Source organism: Eubalaena glacialis, chromosome 12 (assembly GCF_028564815.1).
Source record: "Eubalaena glacialis isolate mEubGla1 chromosome 12, mEubGla1.1.hap2.+ XY, whole genome shotgun sequence".
Classification (NCBI taxonomy): Eukaryota; Metazoa; Chordata; class Mammalia; order Artiodactyla; family Balaenidae; genus Eubalaena; species Eubalaena glacialis.
Window position 1 is genome coordinate 62,416,066 of NC_083727.1, and position 7,590 is coordinate 62,423,655.

Consider the following 7,590-nt stretch of genomic DNA (forward strand, 5'->3'; position numbering starts at 1 on the left):
ATCAAACCAGGTTTAGTCTATTCTGTACCTGAACAAATTAATTTTATTTGATAACTTTCGCCTTGTTATTTTTGACCCATTCATTCATTAATTCTTTCAACAAATAGTGTTTGAGGTCTACTATATGCCAGGCTTTGTGGTATGCCCTGGGGATACCAAGAAGAACAAACTGTTCTAAATGGTTAAGGCTATTTCAAAAATTATCTGTGTCATTCAACATTGTTATTTCTGCCGTCACTTGTCATCTATAAATTTGATAAATATGATTAAGTCTTTATTCAACTTAATAACAAAATTGATTAAGAGAGAATCAAGGGGGGCTTCCCTGGTGGCGCAGTGGTTGGGAGTCTACCTGCCAATGCAGGGGACACGGGTTCGGGCCCTGGTCTGGGAGGATCCCGCGTGCCGCGGAGCGGCTGGGCCCGTGAGCCACAACTGCTGAGCCTGCGCGTCTGGAGCTTGTGCTCCGCAGCAAGGGAGGCCACGATGGTGAGAGGCCCGCGCACCGCGATGAAGAGTGGCCCCCGCTTGCCGCAACTGGAGAGGGCCCTTGCACAGAAACGAGGACCCAGCACAGCCAAAAATAAATAAATAAATAAATAATTAATTAATAAAAATAAAGGAATTCCTTTTAAAAAAAAAAAAGAGAGAGAATCAAGGACATATAACTTGTGATGACTGGTGACACTCATACAATAGGACCCTAGATTCTAAAATTTTAGAGCCAGAGGGGACTTTAGGAACATCTAACAGTGTGGTTCATTTATTTTATAAAAGAGAGTTAACATGTGCCTTTGGGTATGATTGTCTTAAATGCCATACTTCTTTTGTTTAAGGGGAAGATCATGGAATGCCACTTTGTTTATAGAATTTCATAATTCAAATTTATTAATCTTAGGAGGAGTAAATTTTTCCAGATTTACTCTTAAGGAACTCATACTGTTTTCTACTGATCATCATTTTTTAAAATTTAAATCCTGCAAAGCCATTTATTTAATGATTTATCTTAGAATATGTCATGCTTTCGTATATTTTTCTTTTCCTTATTATTCCAAAATGAGGTTTAAAACCCCCTTTTGTTATTTGTAGGTTTTGTTGGGAGGTGAGGGAGCAAGTTTCTGCTCATTCTGACCTTTTGCCTTCATCAGTAAAGCAATAACCAGCATCGATTCTGGTTCCCATCACTTTATCTTTGGTACATAATCTTTGTAGTCTGACCTATGGAGTCAAATGCATGTCAATATTTTGTAAACTATAAAATTCTCTGTATGTTTGTGCCCCCTATTCATTCCTCACTAGTGTCATTTGTGATTATATTGGCAGAATTTCATTTTAGAGCCACACTTTTGTGAAAATTGTGCTGCAAATACATATATTTATTCCAAAAGCACTAAGTATTCTTTTGTTTCCAAGGGAACAAATACTATATTACTCTTTTCTGGTTTTGCTTTTTTCCCCCAATTCCTTCACAATGCTGTATTTAGAGCCAGATTTATTAGCTCCAGGCATCACTTTCTTTCCGGCGTACACTTCTCCACAGTGTAACTCCCAGGCAAAATGACAAAAAGGCGAATTCGCAAAGGAAAAAATTAGTGCTCTTGTCAGTGCTTGGGCTTTGCTCTCAAAGGAGCTGTAAATTTTTCTGTTTCACCAACAAAATATGATTTAAAGGGATATATTGCCAGCTTGTATCAGTGCTAAGGCAGTGGTAGGTAGAGTTAATAGTCATAGGAACACATTTTAAAGAAATACATAGTATCCGTGCTTCCTGCCAAGCAAGGGAAAAGTTAGACTGGCTCAAATCTCCAGGAACAACTGTGTCTTCTTCTTCTCCTCCTTTCCTTCTTCTCCTTCTCCTTCTTCTTTTTTTTTCTTCTTTTGTACCTTTTGACCACTTTCACCCATTTCACCCACTCCCAACACTTCACCTCTGGCAACTACTGATCTGTTTGGTATCTGTATCTATGAGTTAAAAAAAATTTTTTTTTTGTTTTTTAGGTTCCACATATAAGTGATACCATACAGTATTTGTCTTTCTCTGTCTGTTTTCTTTCTTCTTTCTCTCTTGCTTCTTCTCCTCTCTCAATTTCTTCCTTCTCTTCTTCTTTCTCTATGCGTTAATTATTAATTACACCAACAAGATGACATGTTGTAAAGAAATAGGACTTGCAGTAGATGCCACACTATAGTGGCAGCAGTGACAACATCTGGAAGTTGTCAAGAGCCACAGCTGGCATCCCTAAAATTCACCTTCCTAAATTCCATTCCGAGGAGATTGTTTCTGAAAGTAAGTTCTGGCCAAGCTCCTAAAGTGCCAAAATCAAGGGTAATTGGCATCTATCCTAGTTCATGTGAAAGGTAAAAATGTCTTCAGATATATAGATATACAGGCTATGTGAATGCAAACCTTTAAGGCAATTCTTATGCTCTTTTAATTGAATTTGTTTCTCTGAATCTTAAAATATATGCTTATATTTTAAGCAGACTGAGTTTGTTTATGAGGGAGATATTGCTGATATCTGTTATTGCTTACCATAGTAACTATATTTCTGCGTAATTTTTACATGGACTAAACATTTGTTGTCTTGCTCTACATTTGTTTGACAACAGCGATTCTAATCAATTTTATAGGGTCAGCAAATACACAGCACACAAGCTAACACTTCCTTCTAGCACCCAGGGCAGACCACTAATCAATGATGGCATTTGTCTTGCTAAGCCTGGAAATGCCTCAGATTTCTTCTCAAACAATGTTCCAGCCAACCGCTGACAATATATCAGAGTTGGCACTTGCTATGAAATATATTTGTCATTCCAGAGCAAGGCCATACCTCTGAGAAATAACCTCATGTAAAAAGATCTGTGGGCAGTGGCATCAGAAATGTAAGGGTCACCGATTGAGTATGTCAGAAATCTCTCTGACTGGGGAATTGTGCTAGGAAAATCAGATAGAGATCCTAATTTCTCAGGAGCTGGGAACTGAGGGAAGGTAATTCTGGTTTGGACTTGGAGTAAATGTCAGATGCAAGTGAAAAGAGAAAACAAACTTTGGGGCTACATCTCTAGATCTGTATATTGTCTATCTGTGTAGCCATCACTCAGATTCTTCTCATTCTATTGAGTGTTTTTGTGTGTGTGTGTGTGTGTTCTAAGATGGTCCCAATTGTGACATCATAGGTGTTCCTTGGGACTAGCTGTCCAAAGGAGGATGGAAGAGAAAACATTTGTTTTTGGTTTTGTTTTCCTACTACATAGAGGAAGGAGCTCCTTCTAGTAACCTAGAGGTTCTCACTTTTTAGTCTCAGGAAAATTTTGTGGTCTTAAACACTTTGAGGATCTCCCAAAGAGCTTTGTATGTGGGTTCTATATAACAATATTTACCATGTTAAAAATTAAAACAGAAATAAAATAATTTGAAAATGACTGCAGTATATGCCTGTTAACATACATATTTGTGGTAAAATTATCTGGTCTTCTAGAACAAAAAAATTAGTGAAAAGAGTGGCATTGTTTCATGTTTTTGTAAATCTTTTTAACATTTGGCTTGCCAAAAGAAAATTCAGAGAACTTTACTTGATATAAATATTTTATTGATCGAGAAACAAATTATTCATGAACAGGGAGACTTCAAAACTAAGAGTGGTAAAAGGTTGGCTTTCAGCAGTTATAGCTCAGTTCATAAAGTTTAAATAAACTTTATAAAATTTGTAAATAAAAGTTTATAAATAAAATTTATAAAGCATGAATGAGGAAGTAGATTGTTTCTTATAGTGATCAGTAACTAGAAAGTTACATTCTTTTTAGGGTAATAGCATTTTATTATCTGACTTGTTTGTGTATATGTTCACTTGATTGGCTAGGAAACTATGAGGTGATGCTGATATGAGGAAAGCTTAAGTTTTGTTTAAGGTCAGAGTCAGCGTTATAGGGAAATTGAGACGTCTTTAAATTTTGGTTACATGACTATCTATGTTTGGCCTACAGGTATATTCAAACTGTGCCCTCCATTTTGGTTTCTTTTTAACAGGCTTAATAGAAGGTAGCTAGCTTCTTAATTCAATTTGTTATGCTATCACACATTATGCAGTTTCTGGAAAACTTCACCATACACTCATGATAAAATAAGTGCAAAAAAGACAAATAATGTCTTAGTATTTTTTTGAAAATAGTTTTGATCTCACAGACCGCCCCCCCCCGAAAGATTCTGGGGACACCAGAGGTTCTTGACTTATATTTTCAGATCTGTTGCCTTAACACAGTCTGTGATGACTGCTGACCTGATGTAAAATGAGTGCAGAAAGTCTCTTGGTAGGGCTGTCCCTGTCATTTTTACCATTCAAAAAGTATCAAGCCTGTGGAAACAATATAGGTCAACTGAGATAATTCATTCAATTAAATGTTTATTGAAGATATTTTCATAACTTTTGCAGTATGTGCATTCATAATTTAGAGAAAGTACACTCCAAAATTATTGATACAGAAATAATTATTTCAATAAGGATAAATAAAAAATAATCAGATGTAGGGAAATACAAGTAAAAATAGAAAGTCAAGATCTGGAGAAAAAAATGACAATGCAGATAGTCAGGCCACATAACCCTTTCAAGCTGCTCGCTCATTTATTTAAAAAATGCTTATTGAGCACCAGTATTAGGCATAGGGGATGGGTGAATGACTAAGACAGCCCAAGTTGTTACCCTCATTGAGCTTACATTCTAATTGTATAACTTGTATCCCAAATATGACTTTAAGCAAAACAAAAAACAAAAAACCAAAACCAAACAAACAAATATGTCAATTACAAGATTATCATTGACAAAGGTAGAAAGGGCTTCTCTGGGGAAGCAAAGGTTTTTGGAGAGGTACTAAATAGTTTTCCTACAGAAATGTCATAATGGACTTCATAAAGCTATTTCTTATAGCCTCTATTGATGAATGCTGACAGCATGAGAACAAAATGCAACTGAGAATATCACAGAAAACGCTTTCTGTGAAACGAACATTATAATCCATTTGTTGCCAGTCTTATGAGACCGTGACTCTAAAAGGAAATTACTTTTCCTTTTTATATTCACATTTTCATAGTACAAGCCCCTACTGGTCCATTAGAACTGCATACTGACTACTGAAAATTAGTCCCAAGGCTCTGACTTACAGCAAGAGGGCCAGAAAATGTGGAGGCGCACCGGATATTTGATGGGAAGTAAATGTCTGATACAGATGGAACTTTGAGGGAATGGTTCTTTAGAAGGGAAGTTTTTGTTGTTGCCATTGTTGTTGTTTTCCGGAATGGGAAAGAATGGTTTGTGTTATGGGCTGAATCTTGCTCTCCCCAAATTTATAGGTTGAAGTCCTAACCCCCAGCACCTTGGAATACAACTGTATTTGGAGACAGGGTCTTTAAAGAGGTTATTACATTAAAATGAAGTCATTAGGGTGGTCCTTAATCCAATATGACTGGTGTCCTTATAAGGAGAGGAAATTAGGAGACAAATATACAGAGTGAAGACCATGTGAGGAGAGAGGGAAGATGGCCATCTATAAGCCAAGGAGAGAGGTCTCAAAAAAATCGATCCTAACAACACCTTGATCTTAGACTTTTAGCTTCCAGAATTGTGAGAAAATAAATTTCTGTTATTTAAGTCACCCAATCTGTGGTACTTTGTTATGGCATCCCTAAAAGACTAATACATTGAGATTATATGATGAAGGGAAGAAACCATTGAAGGCAAGGAATCAAAGATACGAGGGGGAGGGAGGAGGAGGCAAGGGGAAGGGTGGGAATCAGAGGGGGAAAATCTCAGCAGAGGCAGGAAAGTATGGGATAAAACCGCAGATAGATGGTGTGGTCGGTTGAAAAAGATATCCATGTCAATTCCCTGGAATCTGTGAACATTATATGATGAAAGATGTGATAAAGTTAAGGCTCTTGAGAGGAGACGTTTATCTTGGATTCCCTGGGTAGGCCCTAAACATAATCACATGTATCCTTGTGAGAGACGGGCAGAGAGAATTTCAAGACAGACACACAGAAGAGCAGAAGGTAAAGTGATGCAGCCTGCAGCCTGCGGACACCTGGAGCTCCCAGAAGCTGGAAAAGTCAAGGAGAGAATAGACTTCTGTTGTTCAAGTTTGTGGCAATTTGTTACAGCAGCCACAGGAAACCTAAGAGGGACTAAGCTGGAGATCAGAGGGGCCATTTCTTCCTTTTAGACCTGAGATACGAACGTAGGGATGGTTATACACTGATTATCTTGGAGGTGGTGGTGATGCAGTAGTTGAAGTAATTACAGACTGTCCATTTGGTAAATAATGAGCCTCAAGAACTTTTCTGATTTGCTTATTAGGTAGAAAACCCATAGTTTAGACTGAACCCCAAATATTATGGAAATCATTGAGGTTTCCTTTCAAAAAAAAACTTTTAATACCAACAGTAAAGCTTCTTAATTTGCTTCTTCAAGTCTTCAGTTATAAATAAAACACCAGAGAGGAAACAAAGGGTCAGTAATGAAATACCCAACTCCTCAAGGTGTGTATGTTTTATAAGTTACACTAGAAATTTCCAACTGCTTTTCCTGAAGTTGAAAGAACTTTCGTAACAAGATTGCTTCTTTGAAATACTGTTAACAGTACAATGTTCTAGATTGTGATATACTGCAATATGTTAAAATCTAATGATTTTTCCCCATAAAAATCCATAATATTACTATGATTGAACACTGCTTTAGAACTTGGTAAATACATTGTTTTTCTAAAATCTTGTATTTGTTATCATACTTATTGTGGCAGGTGGGGGAACATTTGGGTGAATGTTTGTTGTTAACAGAAGGATGAATTAGTTCTGCAGCATGAGTTGGCATTCCGTGAAACCCATTCATGAAATAATTGCTTATTGGAGCTTTTCATCATTATAGCTGAGAAAGAGAGGCACATCTGTGCTCCTTGCAATATGAGACGTTCATCTTTCAAGCAAATGATACACACTAGAATAGATAGGGATATGGGAGAGAAAAAGATTCAGTAGTTCTACTTGAAACTGATTCTAATACTAGAGGCAGAACTGAGATTCAACACTATAGCTATACCATGAAAAGCCACAATAACCATATGGGGGCTTCACACATTTTAATTCTGTCTATGATAGCTTTCTTTTGGGTAATTTGGTAGAGAAAAACAATATGAAAAAGAAACATGTTTAGAAGTCTGTAAAGTATTATTAATTATTTGTGGGCTTTCAGAAATTCGATATGCTGCCATCTTGAACAAATAAGAAATGCTCTAATTTAAACATACAGCATGAAATAATATTCTAAACCCAAAAGTGTTTTCTCTTCCTGGTGACATTTATTCAACAACACACAAGCCAAACAATGGAAAGGGACACTGTATGTGCGTGGGCATTGGGGAGGGGGAATGGAGGTGCAGGAAAACCAACCACTAGAAGCATTTTCTGGCACTTCATGAACCCAGAAAGTTCTTTGCCTCTGATCTCTGATATCCTTCACTTCCTTTCAATTCTCTCTACAACCACCAGCAACCTGTCTTATAAATTACCTGAGTCTAGGGACAAAGTCATTTATTTTTGTACTA